The sequence below is a fragment of the Pinus tabuliformis genome, chromosome 9 (genome assembly GCF_031772625.1).
Source record: "Pinus tabuliformis cultivar Carrire ecotype Pingquan chromosome 9, CPIR1, whole genome shotgun sequence".
NCBI lineage: Eukaryota > Viridiplantae > Streptophyta > Pinopsida > Pinales > Pinaceae > Pinus > Pinus tabuliformis.
Genome location: NC_142307.1, coordinates 297825234 through 297851288, shown reverse-complemented (window position 1 = coordinate 297851288; position 26055 = coordinate 297825234).

The window sequence follows — 26055 nt, the reverse complement described above, 5'->3', positions numbered from 1 at the left end:
TGTTGATTCTGGTGGTTGTTGCAGAGTTCTGGGCTCTGGTTTGGGTTCTGTGTTCTTGATGACAGGGTTTCAGTGATTCAGTATTGGGTTGTTTAATGAATTATGATGCAAGTATAAGTTGATGATTGTATTGCAGTAATGTTTGTTTTGTACTCTTGGATCCAGTCTGAAAATTGATGAAACATGGTCCCTGAAGGAAAGAAGGTTGTAGGGTCAGCACCTACGTACTAGTAAATGGATCGGCTAGTACAAGAGCTGAGGGGGTTGTAGCTCCCTTCCAAAAGTAGTTGGAAAACGAGAGAGGGTTGTAGCCCTCTGCAGGTTGTAGCCTGCGTACTGGTAAAGGACTGCACCAGTACATTGTAAAAGAAGTTTCTTATTAAAGAAGAAAGAGATGAATTGCAGCAGGTGGTTTTCACCCACATTGGGTTTCCACCTTATATCATGGTGTTCATGTGTGTGGCTCTTGTGTGATGTTCTGTTCTGTTATACTGCATCTGTTTACTGTTAATATGCTTAATAATGTTCTGATGCATTTACTAAAGATTAAGCTAACTGAATTATAAGATCTCTAGATATACGCTGGTTGCATTAGACACAGTAGCGTGTACACGCGGGTTCACTTAATTGAAGTAGCGTATATGTTTCTGAGTATGAAATTGGAAAGGTTTTACTGATCTGATAACACTGATTCACCCCCCCCCCCTCTCAGTATTATTTCCAACAATTGGTATCAGAGCAGGTCCTTCAGAGGAAGCTTCATCGCTTGAAGGAAAAGATCCATTAGAATGGCTAATCCAGAAAGAGAGGCACACATCAGGCCTCCAGTCTTTGACGGGAACAATTTTACTCACTGGAAGATAAGAACCACTGCATATCTACAATCACTTGGAGCAGAAATTTGGGGAATTGTAGAAGGAGGATACAAATTCCCATCAGCAACTCCTACAGATCCAGCAGAGAAAAAGCAATATGAGCTCAATGCCAAAGCTGTTACTGTCCTGTTGAGTAGTTTGACACAATCAGAATTTATGAAGATCATGCATTTCAAATCAGCTAAGGAAATATGGGACAAAATCGTCACAAGCTACGAAGGAGATGATCAGGTAAAAAGAGCAAAGCTTCAAACTCTCAGAATCCGGTATGAAACTCTTAAGATGCATAGTAATGAAAGCATAGCTAATTATTTCCTGCGTATGGATGAGATTGTGAATTGTATGAGGGATCTGGGTGAAGAATTTGAGGAAGTTGTCTTAGTTGAAAAAGTTTTGAGATCTCTGTCTGCTAAATTTGATTCTAAAGTATCTGCCATAGAAGAAAAGGAGAATGTGCAGAAAATCACCATGTCACAGCTTCACGGGATCTTAACTGCTTTTGAAATGCGACAAGAGGTACCACCAGAAGCCGCATTCGAAGTGTCAGAGGAAGAAGATGAGGTAAATTTTGTCAAGAATCTTGAACGGGGAACTGGACGGTTCAAAGGTAAGCTACCTTTCAAATGTTTTCTATGTGGTAGAGTTGGTCACTATGCTGCTAGATGCCCTCATAACAAAGGAAAGATATCTGAAGAAGATGGTAGAAGCTATTATACCCATATTACAAGTCCATTCAATGATAGTGAAGATATTAGAAGTCTCATGGCACATGAAAAGAAGAATGCTTCATCCAATAATAGCAAAGATATTAAAAGTCTCATGGCTCATGAAAAGAAGAATGCAGAAACTGAAGAAGTTACCAAATTAAATGAACAATTGGAGACAGTAACCAGGGTAAGGGAGAAATTGCAGGATGTATTAAAGGATCAGAGCATAACTATTCAAAGGCTTGAATCAAAGATCCTCTCTCTAAAATAAGATCTTAAAAAATCAAGAGAACAGAACAAAGAAGCTCTTGAAGATCAAGAACATGAAGTGATCAAACTAAAGCGACAAGTGGAAGAAGGAAGAAAAGCTGAAGAAGACCTAAGGAATCAGTATCTGATAAAGGAAGAACAACATCAAGTTGAGGTAAATATCTTGAAAGGTAAACTAGAAGAAAAGGATAAGCTTTTACGATTTCAAGATAGTACTAAAGTCTTGGATGATATTCTTAATAGCCAAAGGTCTCCTGCTATCAAAACTGGTCTTGGTTTTCATGAATATGTTGAAGGTGAATCTAGTTCACAAGGTGAGGCAAGAAACTCTAATGAGAAATCTGAAATGCTCAACAAGGAACAACCAAGGAAAGAAATTCCTCAAGGAAGATCCTTTACTCCTAACTATGGACGTGATAGACGATTATTTCCTCCACTGAATAATGTTGAATGTTATGTATGTCATAATCTTGGACATGTTGCAGCCAGATGTAGAAGTAGAATGGTTCAAGAAAGATCATCGCATCCCAGGTATTTCAGAGGATATTGCTTTGCCTGCAATGCATATGGACACAAAGCAATTGATTGTGATAGAAGGAACATGAAAAATGTAAGGTGTTATACATGCAACAACTATGGGCATAAAGCAAGGGAATGCAGGAGTAGATTTCAAAATTCAAAACAAGAGGACCATACATCATCACAGTTCCAGGAACTGAAGAAGACAGAGACAGAAAGGTGTGGCATAATTCAGACAGCTGACATAACAGACACAGGGGAATCTGAAAGTGATGAAATTCAGTATTCCATCCTGCATACGCTGATATAATGAAGACAATTCGCGTATATACGCGAGTTACAGGCTGCAAAGTCGCGTATATGAAGGAAGGGCAGCAGAACAGACCCAGGTTCAGTCATGGTTGGCTCAGGCTCAGGGGGAGCAGAACAGACTCAGGAAATGGTTCAGTCATGATTGGCTCACACTCAGGGTGAGCATATACTTCAAATAATTCATTGTTGGCATTATGGTTAGAAGTTGCTGATAAAACTAAATGATACATCTTGTTGTTTGATCAAAGGAATAGTATTGCAGGCTTATGCTTATGGTACAGATCTGAATGGCTGGTCTTAGAACCTGCATCTGCTCAGGGGAAGCATGGATGGATTGATACAACTTGGCATATACAAAGGGGGAGCCAAATCAGAAACTTCAGCATGTACTCAGCGGGAGTATGGACAGCAGTATGGACAGTAAAAGGTATACCAAAGAAGAGAATATCTTGGTCCGCCCTTTGCCCTTGATGTCAAAGGGGGAGAGTGACTTGGTGTGGTGGTTGCCATCAAGTCCAAAGGGGGAGATTGTTGGCATTATGATTCAAGTGTTGTCCTTGATGGCAACTCACTCGGAGGTTGGTACAGGTGCTCAGAGGTTGGTACAGTTGATGGCAACTTAATCAGAGGACAGATCTTAGTACAGCATGCCAAGAAAGTTCATACACGCAGGTTCGTTAAGCCCAAGTCGCGTATACAAGCAGGTTCACTATATACCAAGTCGCGTATACGCAGGTTCACTATATACCAAGTCACGTGTACACGCAGGTTGGCTTCAGTAAAAGAGCGTGTCAGGCGGAAAGAGTCGATTGTGCGGACACAACCAACCTCCCTAGGAGCCTAAGACTCTCTAGTGACAAACAAGACAAACAAGAGCAATCCTTCTCTAAACATGCATTTACTATATAAGAAATCAAGTGTTTAGATCCTACCTGTAACCCAACGCTGTTGTAGCAGTCCAGCTCTGCTGATCCGGATGAGCTCCTCCTTCACTTTGAAACCTGCATACACTAACAATCAAACGATTAAATAGCACTTGATAATCTCATAGAATAAAACATATTTAACACATAGACCAAGGAGTACATGAAATAACTCATAAATAACAAGTTATTGAGAAGAATGGACTCATTTGCATTAATAGGTAACAAAAGGAACAAATACAACCTGAGCCTTGGCGTTGTGCAAGTCCTTCCCAGGGTCCATCAAGAGTTCTCCTTTACTTTGACAAAGCTCACCCACTTCCAAATAGAACAAGCAAAGATGGCAATCTCTCCTCACAAGCTTCTAAATGGGAGTCCTAATTCCTGCAGCATCTACCCTTAGAAATGTATAGCTTCCAACCTCTCCTCCTTCTGGCCCAATGCCTAGTGCCAACCATCAATGGGATAATCCCCTCTTTGGATGGGATAGCTCCCTTATTGATGGGATAAGTTCCTCTTTGGTAGGGGTGCATGAACCATCTGGAGGCGCTCAATACACGTCGAAAAACCTTCTAGAATGCTCTAGAAATGACCACAAGTAACTTTTTAAAGATGAAACTTGCGCATTTTAACCTTTACAGGGGGACGCACCTGCCCCTTTACATACAGAGCGTCTAAAGACGCAGTTTTTGTGAACATTGGGTGCGTACCCGCAGGTAAGGTTGAGAGAACCTGCGTACCCAGAGATAAATACATTTATAAAGACTTTCTCTCTTTTTGGAGTTTGACATGGAGAGCAGAGGCATAAGACTTGCCTAAGAGGATAGCATGACTGTTGATAGAGCCATACTAACTGTAAATATCCATGGTGACATTTTTTAGTGTAACAGATTGCCCCCTAAAGTGCGAAGCCTGTAATAGATTAGGGTTTTGTATTATCTAGGAAGGGTGAAGCGCTTCATCATTTCAAGGATTATCTCATGGAGAACCTGGTCAGAACCTGCAATTTTCAACACAAAATACATGTATAAGATTATATCATCACTGAGGTAGGCATTCCCATACTCAGATTAAAACTTTAACTAACAGACTAACTACTCTGATACAGGAATGATATTGCGGTACATCATAATCATAGACTTTTGTAGACACAGTATGGGCGCAGCCATCTGTTTATGATTAGTCTACTTAGATAATGAATACAAAACTCCTCGCAGCCTGGATGGTGGAAACTAGATCCAGGGTCTTCATTTCTACTTCCCGAATTGGTACGATTCTAGCCATGCGAATAAATGGGTTGATGTCGAACATGGTAGAAACCACTTGATTACCAGTCGATGATGTAAACTGTTAAAAAGTGTGAGAGAAACCACCAGTAATGTCAATGGTTCTCAAAGTACCCAGTACAATCCATGAGATGTGAATAAATGAGTTGATGTCGAACATTTCACGGAGTCCTTCGATCGAAAGTCAATGATGTAAACTGACGTCAAAGGCAAGAAACCTGCCATTGATGCATGCAGACTTCAAGGCACTGACGATTTCTAAGTCATCTCTCTAGATAATGTGCTGATGTTGATAGAAAGCGACCCGTTGCAGGCAAGCCCACAACACGAAATCATTGTTCAAGTTGAAGAAATGTTGCTGTAAGGACTGACTCAGGGATGGTCAAATGGATGACAAGTATTTTGCAGATGAAAGTTTTGCTTGCAGACCTCTTGAACACATAACGACACGACAGATGGCTTGGTGATAAACGACTCAAAGTTAATCCCCGGAACCCGACTGAAGACTTTCAAAGTGGTTTGATCAACTGTGAGGTAAAAGATTTCCCAACCTAGGTAAATGAAAAGTGTCGTGTTCAAGAGAGGTAATAAAGTTTCTTCTGAGACAAAAGATAACAAACAGGTTCATTCTTCTCTCTTTTCCCCCACCATTTCTGGCAAGTACCTCTTTATTTTTAACAAGCTTGAGGAGGATAACATATGCTTGATTATAAGCTCATCCTTCGGATGAGTCCAACCTAGTTTTGATTCGAACCCTAGGAAGGAGTGGTTCGTTCCTGTTTGTAATTGAACAGGTCCTTTACTGTGAAATGTTTAACGAGCCCAGTATAGGAGAAACTCGGCGTTTTTCAATTTTAGAGAGTCTGAAAAACTTAAGAAGACTCCAAGTTGAACTTTTTCGTAGATTTGTGTCCCTGAAGCCCGAAAAAGTATAAAATAATACCTGGGGGAACCGCTTGATCTTGCGACCAAGGAGTACTTTCATAATTAGTGTCACCGACCTGAAAAGTAAAAAGCGATCAAAGACACGTCGTTTTATTTCCGTATCGAGTTTGAAACGACAAAAACCCGGCAATCTTTTCCTGATTTTACGGTCAGAAAAGAGCTATAAGGGGACCGTCTTTTAATTCCGTTTTAACGAGTGTAAAAGAAACGCTCGGCAATCTTTTCATATTTTAGGAGTCAGAAAAGGGCTTAAAAGATGACTCTGATATTTTGGTTCGTGAAAAAATGACAATTTTCTCTCTAAATCCCTTTGTCCTGCACAAAAACGACCCATTGCTCATACCTGTTTAAGATAGGCAAAAATACATCGAAAAATATCCTTCCATGGTGAAAAATGAACAAACCTAGCATCCATTCATCCAAAAAACCTATAAAAAGACTTTTTACCATGTCATTTTTACCATTTTACTGTTGAGGTTGAAAAAAGGGCTTTTGGCAAGAAACTTCCCGTGGTCGCTGCGGAGAATCCGACCGTCAGAATCGAACGCCGTCTCTTCCAGGTATTTCACAACATCCTCCTCTTCAATTTCATCCGATTAAAATTGTGTTTTAGGTTTTAGTTTTGATTTTTGGGGGGTTTTGGGTTTCAAAAAACGCTCCGCGGGGTACGCAGGTGCCCTTAGGGTGACCTGCGTCCCCCGACTTTTTCCTGTACAGGAAAACGGTCGGGGGACGCAGCCCACCTTCAGGCCAGCTGCGTCCCGACGCTCTGTGTTCTAAACGCGGGGTGCGTCCCCCGCGAAAGGCGGAATTTGAAACCCCAAACTCCACAAACAACCATTTAAAATTTCCCAAATCAATTCTAATCTCTGTTTCTTGGTGTGTAGGGCACTCACCATGTTGGATTGGAGAGAAAGAGAGCACGAGGACGTTGATTTAGCCGCAATTGAACATCAACCTTCCATTGATGCCCTAAAAGCATGTGGGCTATATAAATACTGGGCCATACCTGGCATGAGGGCTCAGGTGAGATTCTTGGAGTGGCTGGTTGAGAGATGGAACATTCATGAGCAATGCTTTTACATCGGAGGGCACCAGCTCGAGATAGAGCCCTCTGACATATACTTTCTCACTGGCCTGCCAAATAGAGGCGAGCAACTCAATCTAGCCGGGACTAGGCCGGGTGGCCAATCCCTTGCTAGTCTCCGGGCAGATTGGTGCACACCCAATGCACACCATGCGAAAGGCGTAGAAATCAAACACATCTCTCTGCGTGAACTCAAAGTTATTGCTTTCACGGTTACCAGAATTTGCGGTGCAGCCGCTTTACATATTGCCACCGGGTCCCAAATGCGGATGGCGATTGACTGTTACCAAGGCACCATTTTCAACTGGTGTGATGCTGTGTCGGCTAATATGAAGAGCCAACTGACTAGGGCAAAGAACGGACAACTGAAGACCTTTGGATATGGGCCTCTAGTTGTGAGCTTTGCCTTAGAGAGAGTTCTGATTCTGATCCCTCAGCAACTCACTGTTGATATCTTGGGTCCTCGAGAGCCAAAGCTGATACGATGGGTTATGGTGATGGCCCGGCATCCTGACGAGGGCACACGATTGTTCGATTCTCTGATAGTTATTTTCACTGGTTAGAGGACCAGGTTTTTTCGATCCAGGACTTTCCGTATGCCGGAGTAGATTTTCGAGGTGATCCGGACATGGTTCTTCCACAGGGAGAACAATGGGACGACAGAGGTACTTTATTTTTCACAAGTTTTCAAATTATGTATTTTTTTTGTTTTTTATATATATCGTCTCAAAACTGACAGTGAAAATTTTCAAAATGTAGATGTTGGTCCACAGCGCCCAGCCAACCTCCGGCCTTTTGAGAGGAGACATCCAGTTGCACCGGTACCGGCCCCACAGGACGCGGCTGCAGAGTCACTAGCTGAGTTGGAGCAGGATCTAGAGCGTCTGACGGTGGATATACCTGAGACTACCATAGATGATATTCCTATCAGACTTCAGCGCTATGTAGTCGCAGTCCCTGGACCGTTTAGGAGGTTTTTGTGTAAGGTAGCCCGTGCAGTGGTGTCGTATAGGGAGCACCACCAGTGATTGGCTAGTCACTTCGTAGACACATGTGACATTTTTGACTTTTTGTACTTATCATTTTGCCGATCATAAGGTGTTTTTCAACCTATGATCGAAGACGATGTATATTTTTTGACACACTCCTATCTATATATATATCACTATTACCGGCTTATCTTGTTTAACATATGTGATGAAATGTTTTTAAATTTACTTGCATGATTATCGTAAATGTCTGTCCAACATTCGAGAAGCAATTGCATCTGCTAATGTATTTAAAGACCTTGGAATATGCTGATATTCAATGTAATCAAATTCACGTTCCAAGAGACGCACTCTCAAAAATAACCTTAATAACACAGGATTTCTAATGGCATATACTCTATTAAGCTGTAATACAACAAGTTCAGAATCTAACCTCACTATCAAACGTCGAATTCCAAATGAAATAGATTCAGACAATAATTCAACCACTGCACTGTATTCTGCAATGTTGTTCGTTGTTTGACCGAGGCTTACCCCATGCATAGAAACTAACTCGTCAGAGGGCGAATAAATAACCCAAGCTGCGGAAGAGATATTCCGTGTACTACGACAAGCACCATCAGCAAATCCAATGTATGTTTGGAGAGGCGTCGACATCTGCAATATCAAGAGTAAAACCAAGATAAGCCAGAATAACGACGAAAAACACACTCTCTAAGCTAAGCACACTAACTGAGCTAACAAAAACACTAGCTAGAAAGAAAACCTAACCTAACTAAAAATTCTCCATACCCACCATTTAAGCATAATACCTCTTTAGGTAAAGTCCATTTCTGGGTTTGCCCAAAGAGTCCCCATCAAAATCTACCAGCTCATAAGCCCCTTTTGCTAGCTTTCGCTTTACAATGTAGGGTCCATGCCACATAGGAACGAATTTTCCAGCACCTAGCTTATCGTTAGCTTGATCATATAATAGCACTAGGTCTCCCTCCGAAAAACTTCGAGGGGTCACATTTCTATCATACTGATCTTTCATTCGTTTCGCGTGAGTCTCGATTGCCAATGTAGCGTCACGTCGAGTCTCATCTAATTTAGCTAAGTACAATAAACGTTTCTCCTCTTCGGAAGTAGCTGGAAGTAATTCGACAGCCATTTGAAGTGATGGGATTTCGCATTCAATGGGTAACACAGCTTCCAAGCCATAAACTAGCTGGAAAGGAGTGAACCCTGTTGAAGTTTTTACTGAGGTTCGGTATGCCCATAGCGCTGAAAATAACATGTTGTGCCAATTCGACCGATGAATACCAATGGTTCGTCGGATCATGATAACCAGAACTTTGTTGATAGACTCAACCAAACCGTTGGCTTGCGGATAATAAGGAGTAGAGCTATCGTGGCGCAAACCAAGCTGGCTTGTAAGCTCAGTCATCATGATGTTTCGAAAATGGCTCCCATGGTCAGTAATGATTGCTTGTGGGACACCAAACCTAGTTATAATATGATTGAATACGAAAACTGCAGCTGTTTTGCCGCTTGCGTCGAATGTAGGCATCGCCTCGGCCCATTTAGTAAAATAATCAACCGCGAGGATGATATACGCATGCCCCCCGGCCGAGTGAGGGTTACAAGTAATAAAATCGATACCCCATTTGGCGAATGGACCAACGGCAATTATAGGGTGGAGAGGAGCAGGTGGTGCGCGCATCTTGCGATCAAATACTTGACAGTTGTGGCACTTCCGGACTGCAATGATACAATCTTTGAACATGGAGGGCCAGAAGTAGCCAGCGCGCAACACCTTCTGAGCTGTGGCATACCCAGACATATGACCGCCACATGCTCCAGAGTGATAATCATTCAAAACCCTCTCAGCCTCTTCGTGAGTTAAACAACGTCGAAAAACTAAGTCTGCCCCCCGGCGATAAAGTGTGTCTCCAATAATTTTGTATTTCTGGGATTGAAACCGAATTTTTCGACGTTCCGCCTTTGAAGCTTCAGGCCGAAAGGTTTGGGTTTGGAGATAGATGATTATATCTCCGTACCACGGATCTACAGTACTGATAAGAAACAAAGATTCGTCCGCAATGGACTCCTCTGCCACAGTCTCTGTGTCAGCACTCGGGAAATCACACATTAATTCCGCAAAAACTAAGGATTTCTTAGACTTGGACTTCTCGAACTCCAAGTCGAACTCTTGCAGGATAACGATCCATTTAGAGTACTTGCCCCCTAGCAGTTGTTTTGTCAAAATATAAATCATAGGGTTGTAATCCGAAATAACTGTAGTTTTACGGAGAAGAATGTAGTGACGAAAACGCTGGACAGCTTGAACGGCTGCCAGGGCCAATTTCTCCACATGCGAATATTTTAGCTCAATGGGATTTAAGGTCCTACTAAGATAATATATCACATGTTCCGCTACGAATTCATCTTCTTGAACTAACACCATTCCAATGGTGGAATGCGAAGCTGCGAGGTATAAGAAGTAGTCCTGGTTGTAGTTGGGAGGATGCAACAACGGTGCATGGGTCAACGCGTGTTTAAGTGCATCAAAAGATTGTTGGGCAATCTCTTCCCAAAAGAATTGAGCGTTCTGTTTCAACAACCGTGTAAAACCTTTAGTGACCTCGGCGTAGTTTGGAATGAATCGGCGTAAAAAGTTCGCTTTCCCTTGCAAACTTTGGAGTTGGCGCAAACTCGAAGGAGGAGGCAATTTGATGATAGCTTCGACCTTCGAGGGATCGACGCGAATGCTGGCTTTTGAAACAACAAATCCCAGCAATCGACCTGTCTCTATACAGAAAACACACTTGTGGGGATTCAACCGAATTCGATAATGCCTACACCTCATAAAGATTGCTCGTAAGTGGACAAGGTGATCAGCTCGATGTAAAGAATGAGCAGGCAAATCATCGAGGTACGGTTGCACAATGTGCTTGATGTCATGAAATGCGTAAGACATCGCCCGTTGAAAAGTGGCCCCGGCGTTCTTAAGCCCAAAAGGTAATTTGCAATAAGCAAATGTCCCCCATGGACAAATGAATGTCGTTTTTGGTTGGTCGGCAGGTAGAATATTGATTTGATTATAGCCCGAAAAACCATCCATAAAGGAAAACATTTCACTTCCGGCACAATCATCAATAATTTGATCGATATAAGGCGTAGGATAGTTGTCTTTTGGACAAGCTCGATTTATATCCCTATAGTCGATACAGATTCTTATTGTTCCTTGTTTCTTGTTGACCGGAACAATATTCGATACCCAATCCGTTAACGGGATCGGATAAATGAAACCTGCTTTCAACAGCTTTTCGACTTCTGCTTTAATCGCAGCCGCTTTTCGAGGGTGAATCTGACGCAACCGTTGCCGGACGGGTTTAGCGTCCGGGTAGGTCTTTATTTCATGAACAACAATGGCAGGGTCGATTCCCGGCATCTCCTCGTAAGACCAGGCAAACACATCGCGGAATTCTTGGAATAGGGCCTTGTAAGTTTGGATTTCATCTTCTGTACATGCGGCACCTATATGAATGTTCTCCTCAATTCCGGGCTTCACTGAAATATCAATGGGAATAGTACGAGAAATATTCCCTAAATTCAACTCTGAATCAGAATGTTTCGTTGGATCCTGAGCGTCTTTGACATATTCAGCGGTAAAGATAGATGAAAAATCATTTTCAAAAACATCATCCTTAGGTAAAAATGAAGATCTGTGATGGAGATCTTCCCACGGTAGATCGTCTACACTTAGGATTTCGCGAAGTTGTTCGTCAGATGACACGACTTCGGGAAACGCTATCCGTTCTAAGGTTGAGGTGAAAAGTGATTCTTCACTGACCACATTCATTTGGTCACTTTCGGTTGAACACGAGTCGGTAAAAGACATGACAGCTTCATAAGTAATTTCATATGGACTCAAAGGCATAGCATCACCGAATGAGTCTATCTCAGATTCAGATGGGACAATCCAAGGATCATCATAAATAATGTTTTCTGATGTAATCATATGAATTGATGCAAACGAAGGATCTACGCTGATTGGAGGGAGAGGAAAAGTTCCCAGTAAACCGGAATCTTTAACTAAACCTACGCCAACGTCCCTATAAGGGATTGTCGTCTTACCGACATGCTGGATACTCTCTGAAGAGGCTGGGTCGGATGAAAAGTATGTCAGCTGATCAATAGTCACGATCTTACCGTTATATGGAAACTTAATTACTCTGAAGACCGATGAAACGACCGCTGTCATAGCATATGACCAACTTCGACCCAAAAGAAGGTTGTAGTCTAGAGGGGCATCAACCACCTCCACATCCAGACTAACGGTTTTACCTTCTACCCCTATAGGCAATTCCTGTAGAATACCAAACGGACGGAATCCACGGCCATCAAAGGCCTTATGGATGGTGGGGGATTGGTTCAACGAAGGAGAACCAAGAGATCTCCAACATTGAATCGACATAATACACGTAGAAGCTCCCTCATCAATCACAGTTCGATGAATAGGCCTGTTTTTGACTATCACTGGAATTTGGAAAGCCATTTGATGGGGGAGACGCGGTGTACTATTTTCTAGATAGAAGATTATTAGATTCGGGTCCTGAACATCAACAGCTCCGATAGCCGACAAAAGTAATTTTCGTTGTGCTGGGCATGATTGCAGCACTTCTAACGCCGACATTGCTGAGGGTGAAACAGCTAAGTCCTCAACAATGTTGTAATTCTGGGATGCTCTCGCATGTGGATTGAAAGCAGACCTTCGAAGTACACCCTTGGCGGGCGGTTTAATTACTAAGTCCGGGTTAGGTTTCTCGATCTGTAGTGGATCGGAACCAGGAGCTGAGGTTGATGGGTTAGAGTGAGAAGATTCTGCTTCCTTACCATCAACAGGATTCTTACTACCATAATCTTGCGATCGAGTCGCAATCCTCACATGAGACATCATCAAAATGGGTTCTTCACTGGCATTCGAGGAAGAACATATCATCTTATTCTCCTGCTCCGGAAATGGATTTTTTAACACAGCAGGAGTGGGGGAACCTTTGACTATTTTCACAACCTCGGCCCGATGAGGGCAATCTCTCGTAAAATGATCCTCTTCACAAATAAGACAAGGATATCGAGGTTTGCGCTTTTCGTCATTGGTTTCCGACTTTTCCGTTTTCTCCTTCGGAGCCTTGTCTGCTTTAGCCTTCTTCTTTCCTTTCTTCTTTCCACCGTTTTTTGATTTGGCCGTAGATGACTCTACAGCGTGAATATCGGCGGTAAGTTCAGGAGAAGAATCTCCTGTCAGGGAATCAGGCAAAGTGATTATAGGAGTAGTTGAAGCCTTGGAAGACTTCTTCTTGCTCTTTGTATTCACGATACCAATTATACCATCAGCGGCATGAGATCCCGAAGGAGCAGCAGCGATTTGATTCGATTTTGGAAGATCCGGAATCTTCTCGTGTAACGTACCCGACTGAGTGTAAACTAAGTCAAGGTATTGCGCCTGAGCAATGACTTGCTCCTCAGTAACTACTCCGGCCTTAGCTACATCTTCAGTAATCTTCGGTAATAATGATTTAACAAACCATTCAGCTAAGATTTGGTCCGGGATAAAAACTTTCACTAGCCTTCTTCGACGTCTCCACTCATGAATGTGATCAGAAATATACGTGGACGTCGATTGTTTTAGTGAAGTTAATAACTCCGTGCCGTTATCGTATCTGACCGGCAACTGAAAGTGAGTTAGGAACGAGGTAGCTAACTGGCTGAAATTGTAAAAAGAGGCCCGTGGTAACTCAATGTACCATTTGGCCGCGAGACCAATGAGTGTACGCTGGAAAAGACGTAAGCGGATCGAATCATCCGAGATAGAATTTGAAGCACACCAGAGGTGGTAAGTCATCACATGATTGGACGGATCCTCTCCTGACTTACCTTCGAACTTGGGTATATCGCTGGGCAACTTATTTGGCATTGGCGGCCAGAACGGAAGATATTGAATTGGATCGTTCGTTAGGCACGTCAAGTCTGGTAAATCCAAAGTTGCGATAAACGGTAACTGCCGGTTAGGATCTCTAAAACTCTGGGTCACAAGACCAGTCCCAGGAGGAGGATATCCAGGATAACTAGGAACAGGAGTCGCATTTGGGATATTATATCCTCCTGGAAAACCAGGATTAACCGGACCGTACTGGGGTTGTTGAGGTTGTTGATAAGTGTACCCAGGATACGGTTGATACTGGTAAACCGGTTGTTGGACAGCTTGCCCAGGTTGGTACTGTCCCTGGTACGGTTGATGAACAAATTGAGGTTGAGTAGTGACAACCGTACTTATACCAGGCTGACCTGTAGGCATCTGGACCGTGGTTTGAATCGTAGATCCAGACAACGGTAAAGATGTCTGAGGAGTGGTTACAGAGACAGTAGAAACCGGAGCCGTCGATACTCCAGAAGTAAGTATGGTAGATGTGGCGGTAGTTGCAGCAGCCGTTTGAGATGGAGTACTAGGTGCGATTAGCGGCTGAGTAACTACCGAAGTTACAGAAGTTTGAACATTTGACTGGACAGGTTGCGGTCGCTGGGGTGGACCAGAAACTACGGGTTGTCCAGCTTGAGGTACCAACTGTAAACTTGGCTGCAACACCTGTTGACCCTGTGATGGATCCCATACTAACATTCCAGGGTATTGACCCGTAACAGGTTGAGGATACTGAGATCCATAACCGGATTGAGGATAGGATTGATAATTGTAAGGTGCAGTTCCCATACTTGGAACATATGACTGACCTTGAGGTGGTTGATAACTTTGACCCGAGTATTGACCTTGAGGTTGATAACCTTGAGGCAAATACGGATACTGGGGTTGACCTTGACCTTGAGGTTGATAGCCTTGAGGTTGATACCCTTGGGGTTGATACCCTTGGGGTTGCCATCCTTGAGGTTGCCATCCTTGAGGTTGATATTGATACTGAGGTTGACCCTGGGGTACATATTGAGGCTGGGGTTGACCTTGAGGCATGTGTTGCACCATGGGTACATACTGACCTTGAGGTTGCCCCCCAGACACGAATGGTGTACCTTGAGGTTGCCCCCCAGGCGTTAACTGAGGCTGCCCCCCAAGCGGTAATTGGCCACCTTGAGGTTGGGAAACGGGAACTGAACCTGACATCATGTAAATGTCACCTACACCCAATGGTATATTACCACTGTTTCCAGCTAATAACCCATGATCAATGGGTTGAGGAGATGCCCCCGCAAAGGTACCAGAAAGTGATTGATACCCAGTGGGAACAGAAGGACCGCCATGTAAAAAAGATTCAGGACTTTGAGTAAACACAGACGACTGACCAGACATATTTACAGGAGTATAAATACCTCCAGGTGGAAAAGGAGTACGAGGTGTAGAAAAACCTACCCCTGAGTTGTCTAAATAATTGGTTAACAAAAGGTACCAAGTAGTACTTCTAGGAGGACTGTAAAAGATGGATTCACGCTCCCTTAGATCAATGGTAAGTTGACCTTCAAGGTTAGAGACGCCTATTTCTTCCTCTGGAGCAAGTTCTTCGATAGCAATCAAACCAGTAGGAAGATTTTCGGTGATAACTCGTTCTATTCTCGGTGAATCTGGAACACTAGAAGTCGGAGTAACAGGTTCAGATATTTCAGGTTCTTCGCCTGTATCACTAGCAGACGAAAAACTACCAACAAGCTCAGAAACTGTAACAGCTTCGGGATTATAACCTGTCTCTAGACTTTGGTAATCTGGATGGACTACCAAGGAAGATTCTCCTTCTTCAGGTGAACCTACTCTACTGCCACTAGGAGGAGTTACAAGGACCTTTAACCCTTCGTACTGACCCGGAACGTCTTCAGGAGATCCACCCCGCGATCTACGGAGTTTCCTCAACAAATCTGTTCCGGTAACAATCTCAGGTGACTTGCCCCGAAGTCTACGGGACTGTCTCGGTAATTCCGCCACAGCTAAAAACTTTTAACTACTACACACGAAAACAAAGTAAAATTTCAAATCAAACCACCTAAAGTCTCTAAAGAACCAAACAAATTTGAATCACACGCCTAAAGAATCTAGGGCGTCAAACCAAGCACAAATAGTAGCCTTCCAGACCGAAAGCGCTAGTTGGTGATGAAACCCAACATCGCTGGATTCAGTACAGAAGTGGCGGGTGGAACAGTTACCCCGGCAACCTGCTTAATGAATAGACCGGCACAAGTTCCTCCACTTTAACCGTCTCGAGTGAAGTGAACCCCCGGAAAATCCAAGTGAGTCTAGCCGACGTCTGCTCCAGGTACAGTGGGATCTTCCCTCCACCGTCACCTCGGTAGAATCCTAAAGATAATGGTCACTAAGGTTACCAACCGCAACAAATGCACCTGGGGGAACAGTCTACACTCCGACAGCACGCAAGGGCAGAGTATCAAGCTCAATCCCCTTGCCGGTTCCTTGATAATAATCCAAGGTTTACCGACAAGTGACCCCTGGCTCCTCGACAATGGTTAATCCGAGGTTTACCGTTTGTAATACGTGCGTGTCTGGCGTCGTTCCCAACGAGGGGGGATTGATCCCCTCACTGGTTCGGACACGAGCTCGTGCTTCTCCTTTAAGAGGAGCTTTCCCAGAGTACAAATGAGACAATTGGATTTAATCTATCACAAGATAAGCTACTTGTTTGGTTTTGTTTTCTTGGAGAGTTAATTACTCTCCTACTCCAAGACACTAGCCTGATCTAAATTGGTGTTTCAAAGCCCTAGTAAATAAAAGTTACTACGTCGATTTTACTTTAAGCATTAATTTTATGGTTTTTCTTTAAAGACAAAAGGTAGCGGAAGTGAAACCAATGGTGTGTAGACTCGACTCAAACCACTACAAAGATGCACCTAAGATGATTTACGCTATTTTCCTTTTTTCAATGAAATTCTTAACTAAGAGAGTTGAGAGATGCAAATTTTATAGAAAACAACTTTCTTAGTAAAGACAATCAAAGAAACAATTCTCTTTATCTTTCCAAGCATACAAACATGACCACTCTTTACGTGCACGAAAAACTCTTTTTCTTTCAAAACTCTTCAAAGCTACTTGAAACAAAACTTTTCAAAGGAGATGTTTTTGTATTTTCTCTTTTTTAATAAAGCATATAAATCTATTTTAACAAAAATCAATCTTAAAAGCTATAAAATCTATGAAAACATCACTCACAAGCAAATCAAAACAAATTTACTCTAAGCAAACCTAACGAGGCAAAAGCCTACAAAGATGATTCTAGGTTGTTTTACTTGACCAAAATCAAATCAAGGACCAGCTAATGCAGAATCAAAAGACTAGTCAAAACAAAACTCAAATCGTTTTGTTCTTTTTGAAAAATGGAATTCAAGACTTAATCAACAAGCACTTCGAAATTTGCCAAAGAGACAACTCAATAGTAAGTTGCTCTCACAGGTAGACTTTATGACAGGTCTGACTTCTAAGAATGCTGACAAAACCAGAGAGATCTAAGGCTTGACAACTTCTACCGCCAAAGTCACTACAAGACCTACTCAAAAATCAAACCCTAGGGCTTAAACTTCTATGAAATCCACTAAAACACTCAATGCTATCGAAACAAGTTCAGGTGAAGATCTTTGACAAGAGACTAATGAATCTGGGCAGTAAAAACTAAGAAAAAGCAAAATCTAAGAGAAAAAATGCAAAAAATGGAATTTTCTCAAATTTTAGCAAGGGACGCAGGCCACCCGTTAAGACAGGTGCGGGCCCGCTCTGTGCACACAGCGACAGTGCGTCCAGGGACGCACTGTGCAATACTCAGAGGGTGCGTCCTACTGGAAAATTCAAGAAAAACTAAAATGAATCTAACCCTAAGCTAACCCACCCAAAGACAAAGTCACAGAGCCAAAAACCAAAAAAATAAACCAATTTTCTCAGAGCAAAGTTCATACAAAGGAAAAGACTTTCACATCAATGGATTCCCCAGCGGAGTCGCCAATTTGTCAGGCGGAAAGAGTCGATTGTGCGGACACAACCAACCTCCCTAGGAGCCTAAGACTCTCTAGTGACAAACAAGACAAACAAGAGCAATCCTTCTCTAAACATGCATTTACTATATAAGAAATCAAGTGTTTAGATCCTACCTGTAACCCAACGCTGTTGTAGCAGTCCAGCTCCGCTGATCCGGATGAGCTCCTCCTTCACTTTGAAACCTGCATACATTAACAATCAAACGATTAAATAGCACTTGATAATCTCATAGAATAAAACATATTTAACACATAGACCAAGGAGTACATGAAATAACTCATAAATAACAAGTTATTGAGAAGAATGGACTCATTTGCATTAATAGGTAACAAAAGGAACAAATACAACCTGAGCCTTGGTGTTGTGCAAGTCCTTCCCAGGGTCCATCAAGAGTTCTCCTTTACTTTGACAAAGCTCACCCACTTCCAAATAGAACAAGCAAAGATGGCAATCTCTCCTCACAAGCTTCTAAATGGGAGTCCTAATTCCTGCAGCATCTACCCTTAGAAATGTATAGCTTCCAACCTCTCCTCCTTCTGGCCCAATGCCTGTATTTATAGTGCTCAAGAGGAAGTTAATCAGGTCCACCATCAATGGGATAATCCCCTCTTTGGATGGGATAGCTCCCTTATTGATGGGATAAGTTCCTCTTTGGTAGGGGTGCATGAACCATCTGGAGGCGCTCAATACACGTCGAACAACCTTCTAGAATGCTCTAGAAATGACCACAAGTAACTTTTTAAAGATGAAACTTGCGCATTTTAACCTTTACAGGGGGACGCACCTGCCCCTTTACATACAGAGCGTCTAAAGACGCAGTTTTTGTGAACATTGGGTGCGTACCCGCAGGTAAGGTTGAGAGAACCTGCGTACCCAGAGATAAATACATTTATAAAGACTTTCTCTCTTTTTGGAGTTTGACATGGAGAGCAGAGGCATAAGACTTGCCTAAGAGGATAGCATGACTGTTGATAGAGCCATACTAACTGTAAATAGCCATGGTGACATTTTTTAGTGTAACAGAGCGTGTATGTGAAAAAGTACCTTTGGTCCGTGGCGGTTAGTCCTTGGAAGTTGTGCCTATGGTTTCAGACCATGGTGTCTCGACGGGCGTGTCGATCCCTAGTTTTGAGGTTGATGGTATTGTGTTACTATGGTTTTGGACCGTGGTATTGTGAAGTACCTAAGGCTATATAAGGAGAAGATCATTAAGCAAAGGGGCAAGCATTGTGTGTCTGACGAAGTGAGAAGATCTGGTATTACTGTTTATCTGTTCGGGACACTTGGCAAGGGTCGGATCTGACAGCGAAGGCATAGGTAATTATTTCTAGATCTGCACGCGGGTTGCCTTTGGAGAAAGAGCGTATACACGCGGTTTTGGTACAGTGAAGTAGCGTATGCATAATAAGATTTGATATTTCAGGTTGCTGTTGATTCTGGTGGTTGTTGCAGAGTTCTGGGCTCTGGTTTGGGTTCTGCGTTCTTGATGACAGGGTTTCAGTGATTCAGTATTGGGTTGTTTAATGAATTATGATGCAAGTATAAGTTGATGATTGTATTGCAGTAATGTTTGTTTTGTACTCTTGGATCTAGTCTGAAAATTGATGAAACGTGGTCCCTGAAGGAAAGAAGGTTGTAGGGTCAGCACCTACGTACTAGTAAATGGATCGGCTAGTACAAGAGCTGAGGGGGTTGTAGCTCCCTTCCAAAAGTAGTTGGAAAACGAGAGAGGGTTGTAGCCCTCTGCAGGTTGTAGCCTGCGTACTGGTAAAGGACTGCACCAGTACATTGTAAAAGAAGTTTCTTATTAAAGAAGAAAGAGACGAATTGCAGTAGGTGGTTTTCACCCACATTGGGTTTCCACCTTATATCATGGTGTTCATGTGTGTGGCTCTTGTGTGATGTTCTGTTCTGTTATACTGCACCTGTTTACTGTTAATATGCTTAATAATGTTCTGATGCATTTACTGAAGATTAAGCTAACTGAATTATAAGATCTCTAGATATACGCTGGTTGCATTAGACACAGTAGCGTGTACACGCGGGTTCACTTAATTGAAGTAGCGTATATGTTTCTGAGTATGAAATTGGAAAGGTTTTACTGATCTGATAACACTGATTCACCCCCCCCCCCCTCAGTATTATTTCCAACAGAATAATGGGAGATTTGCAGGCAGAGAACAATGAGAGAATGTATTCAAAAATAGAAAGATAATTTTCCTTGCTGTTTTGGAAGAGGACCCTGTTCCTCCATTTCCATATAGCCCATAAGGTAAGCAGCGGAATAGGCCTCCATTCAGATTTCATATTGCACCACCATTCAAAGGCTTCCTTAAGCGAGAGAAAAGAAATCTTATTGGATCCAAAATGGTCAGCAAGGCACTTCCATATCCCCAATGTGGATAGCATAGGAAAATGTGATGGTTGGTTTCTTCATTCGATTTACAGATAGGACATATAGCAGACCCGCTCGAATTCCTTTTTTGAAGATTTTCCCACGTTAGATTCTTATTGTGGAAAACAAGCCAAGAAAAGATAATTATCTTGTTGGGGCAACCCAATTTCCAGAATATGTTTGGGAAAATGATATCCTCACAATTGGAACATTCCTATTGGAGTTGGAGATAGGGAGAAAACTCAATATACCAAGGCAAAAAGCAGAAGTCCCAATATGTCATGTAAGTTTATTTTGTTACTATGTTAGTTCGTTAGGCAATATGCCATAATAGTTTTAGGCTCTATAAGAAATTTGGGATTCAAGCACTCAAGTATCAGGAACTGTCCTCCCATTGACCACAAACTTTCTGGAATGTAATAGAACTCAGCTCCTTTTTTTTTTTGAAAATACAAAATTAACAGTCTTGTAAAAAAAAATTTAAAAATAAAAATAAAAAATAATACTTTACCAACATAGTTTTGGCCATGCTTACATGTTATGAGAATGAACAATTCAAGTACATTTGTATCAACTCACTTATGTTCATATGAAAGAAATACAATAGGCTAAGAATCATACTTTATAACATAAAGAGTGATTAATATAAAGAAAGATAATGTAAATGTGTTAAAAGTCAAATTTTAAAATGAGAAATTAAAAACTATATACATTTATATAGTTTATTATTTTAAATAATTCATATAAATAAATAAAAATAAAGTAAATTTATTTATTAAATATATTATTAAAAAAAAAACTCATCCTTTAAACATGTACAGATTACTTAAATTGAAAAATAATAAAAATATAAATTTACAATATTGCAATCATACAAATTTTATATATATATATATATTAAACATCACATTTTAATAACCTTCAATTTGCTTAAAACATATCATATTATGTGAATACAATTATATATACATTACACATAAATTTTTATTAAATAATATAACTTTAAATGTCAAAATTATAATTTTTAAAATATCTTTATAAATTCATTTTTAATTAATCACTCAATTATATATCACTTTAAAAAAAATTACTATAAATTTATTATTTGCAAAACTATAAAATTATAATTATTAATTTAATTAAAAAATAATAATTCATAATAAAATTATTAATTTAACTAAAACATAGGAAACTCTACCTAGATAGTTTTAGTAAGGTTTACATGTCATGAGAAGGAACAACTCAAGTGCATTTTTATCAACTCACTTATGTTTGGTATGAAGGGTATCATATGAAAGAAATACAATAAGCTAAGAATCATACTTTATAATATAAAGAGTGATTGATATAAAGATAAATAATGAGAATGTGTTAAAAATCAAATTTTAAAATAAGAAGTTAAAAATCATATATATTATATTTTTTACTAACTCATACAAATAAATAAATAAACATATTTATACTTAAAACAAACAAACAAAAAAAACTCATTATTTCAACTTATACAAATTAATTAAATTAAAAAATAATAAAAATACAAATTATATATATATATATATATATCAAATTTTAATAACCTTCAATTTACTTAGAACACAACATATTATGTACAATGTTATATGGGTACAACCATATATACACAGACAAACATATAATACATCAATTTTTATTAAATAATAAAATTTTAAAATGTCAAAATTATAATTTTTAAATATAACTTTGTAAATTTTTTTTTAATAAATCACTCAACTATATATGAGTTAAATCAAATTTTTGCTTTAAATATCATTTTTATTATAAATGTATTATTTTCAAACCAACAAAATTAAAATTAATAATAAAATTATTAATTTAATTGAAACATTATACTCAAATCATTTTTAAATATCAATTTTATTAATTTAATTGAAACATTATACTCAAATCATTTTTAAATATCACTTTTAATATAAATTTATTATTTTCAAAATTAGAAAATTAAAATTAATATTATAATTATCAAAAATCATTTTTAAATGTAACTTTTACTATAAATTTATTATTTGCAAAATTAGAAAATTAAAATAATTAATAAAATTATTAATTTAAATTAAAAATAATAATTATTAATTTAATTAAAAAGTATACTTTACCAGACATGTAAATCTATTAACACATTATTAACACATTCACATTATCACTTTTGCCAATAATAAATTTATAGCAAAAATTATATTTAAACCTAAAATTTGATTTAAATTATATATTGTTTTTACTATAAAATTATTATGTGCAAAACTCTAAACTTAAAATTAATAATTTACTTAATAATTAAAAATAATAATTATTAATTTAATTAAAATAATAATAATTTATAATAAAATTATTAATTTAACTAAAAAAAATAGTAAATTGTATCTAGATAGTTTTGGTCAGATTTACATGTCATGAGAGGGAACAGCTTGTTAGGATATTCCGACACATAGGAAATAGTTAAGTATAACTTGGTCTAGTATAGAGTTAGGTAAAGTGTGTTTCTTTACTATGTACATTTTGTAACTTACAATCCGACGGTCACGATATGTAGTGATCCGACAGTTCATTCTCTCCTCGGTATTACCAACACTTGATCTGTGGCTTAACACCCGATTGGTCCATGATCTCTATTTAAAGAGCATGGAGGGTCATTTGTAGGTTAACCATTCATGAGAGAAGCTTATGTAAATTTTCATTCTTTTTATTAATATATTGCTTGAAGTGGCCGCGTTGGCTCAGGCCGTGGACTGTTTCCCTCTTTGAGGTTTTTAACCACGTCAAAATACTGGTGTATTGATCTGTGATCTGTTTGTGAGCGGTGTCCTTTGGTGTTCTGTCTGAGGAAATTACCCTGTAAATTCCTACATTGTATCAAAGCGATTTGAGGGTCGTGTCCATTGGTGATCCAAATCTAAAGCCGGTAGAACTGCATCCGAATGTCGTTTCCTAGATCTACTGTTTATGACTGCTTTCGGGCCGAGAGCACTGCTCTATTGTGTTGGGAGCATCTGTTCCAGTGAGGAACCCCTTTCGTTTCACGCGAAAAGGTTTCTGGTAGCCCTAGCTACGTTATTTTTAAGATCTGGAGGTATACAGTGTTTATTTGCAGTTTACAGTTATTTTCTCTCTGTTTATTTCGGTTTCGGTTTATTTAGCTTTTTTTTATTACCAGATATATACCTTTCATTTCTGCGTATGCTCTTTGCCCCGCGACTTTGTGCGATCTGGGCAAATCAGAAACAGAAAGGAAGGATTTTTCTCATGCGTATGCTCTTTTCCGTCGCGCCTTAGTGTGATCTCGGAAAATCAGAAACATAGAGGAAAATATTTAGTTTCCGGCTAAAGCTAACTTCGAGCCGTAAGGTTTGTGTTTTCTTTTGTATGTCCATGTTGGGTTTTTTGTTTTTTGTTTTGTAGGGAAAAAGAGATTTCTCAAGCAAGCACGCAACCTAAAGCTTCAGTGACTAAAAAACAACCCCCCCGCTCTCTCTCTCTCTCTTCAAAAAGCCATAACTTCTTCATCCGGAAGCCGTTTTCAGAGCCGTTTTTTTTTAACCAGCCTAATTTTTCAAGATCTTTCCATTGGAACACTTAGTTTCAGCATCTATAGCTTCAGTTTCTGTTAAAATGGAAAGTCCATGCCAAGTTATTCTTGATAGCACCAACTACTTCCAATGGTGGTCCGACATTGTGGATTTACTTAGAAGTAAAGGTCTTTACAGAATAGCCACAGGCCAAGAAACCAAACCAAAAGATGAAGATAAGACAGCTAAATGGGAAAATAGGCAAGATCAAGCACGTGGGTTGATAGGGATGTCTATTTCTCCATATCCTAGATTCCATATTGCAGAACTTGATACTCCTGATGAAGCATTGAAACAGATTACTAAAGTTTTTGGAATCAAAAATGGACTTAGAGCCCATCAACTTGAAAATGAGTTGCTTACATTGGACCCCAATAATTTTTCTTGCATTGAAGATTTTTTGTCCAAGTTCAAGACCCTTAGACTTCTCTTGGAAGGCGTTAAGGTTAAGAAAGAAGATAGTAACCTTATCTATTCCATCCTTACTAAGTTGGGACCAGCCTACTCTGTGTTTGTTTCCACCTTCCATTCTACAAGAGAAGCCTTCATTTCTCAAGGACAAGACTACAAGTCCCCTTCCTTTGATTCTTTTTGTGATTCTTTAATAAGAGAACAAGAAAAACTCTTACACCTTGGTCTTCTTAATCTTGGAAACTCTTCTAAGAAAGCGTTAGCTGCCCAGCAGCAACCAAATTCAAAGAATCCTAAGAAGTTGTATCCTAAAAGGAATGGTCCTAAACCAAACAAGGGTCCTAAGCAATTTCAGCCTCAAAATGAAAAATCATTTCAACAAAATGATAAGACAAATAAAAACAAAGGGAAGAAGACTGATAGACATTGCAACTTTTGTAATCAAAATGGCCACTTAGAATCCAAATGCTTTAAGAAGATGGAAGCCTTGGAAGCAGCAATGAAGAAGCATAACATCCATTTGGAGCACTCTTCAACTTCAACTTCATCTTCGGGAATAACACTTTCTGCATGTGGTTGTCAATCATCTCAGTCTGGATATGCACTAAATGTAACTTCTTCTTCTCATTCTCATGAGTGGCTCATTGATTCTGGAGCTTCTTATCACATGGCCAAAAACAAAGCCATGTTTTCTTCTTTAAATGATTGTAACACCAAAAATATATATGTTGGTGATGATAGATCTCTTAATGTTGTAGGGACTGGAACTGTTCATATAGACAATGGTCAATTTAATGATGTATTATGTGTTCCAACCTTATCCTGCAACCTTCTATCTGTATATCAGATAACTCATTCAAGTGAAGGTAAAATCGTTGAATTTTCACCTCATGATGTTGTAATTAAGGACCTAAGAGATCCTAGACAGATTTTAGCTGCTGGCATTGCTGATGATTCTACAAGGTTGTATAAGTTTCACAACTTTGGGTCATCAAATCTACCCTTGGTATTTGTTGCTCATAACGATGAAGTGAGCAAACTTTGGCATGAGCAATTTGGTCACTTAAACTATCGATCCCTTCAGAATCTATGTAAAGAAAATATGGTGACAGGTCTTCCAATGGTATCTTGCAGAGATGGTGTTTGTTTCAGATGTGTACTCGGAAAACATCATCGGGATAGTTTTGAAAAACGTGCCTCTTGGCACGCCTCAGCCCCTTTACATCTTGTGCATAGTGATTTATGTGGTCCACTTCCAGTTGTTTCATTCTCTGGCTACAAGTATTTCTCAACTTTCATTGATGATTTCTCCAGACGCACTTGGGTATACTTCTTAAAGCTCAAGAGTGAAGTATTTAACATATTCTTGGCCTTCAAGGCCTTTGTTGAAAAACAATCTAGACATCAAATCCTTAAGCTAAGATCTGATAATGGCGGAGAATATGTTAACAACAAATTCATCAACTTTTGCACTGAGAATGGAATTCAAATGCAACATATTGTTCCATATACTCCACAACAAAATGGTGTAGCTAAAAGGAAGAACCGCACCTTAAATGAAATGGCTAATTGTATGCTTCAATCTAAAGGACTTGGTCTTAATTTTTGGGCAGAAGCAATTAACTGTGCAAATTACATAATAAATCGCACTCCTACTAAGGTTTTAAAGAATATCACTACAGAGGAAGCATGGAGCTCAATTAAACCAGATGTAAGTCA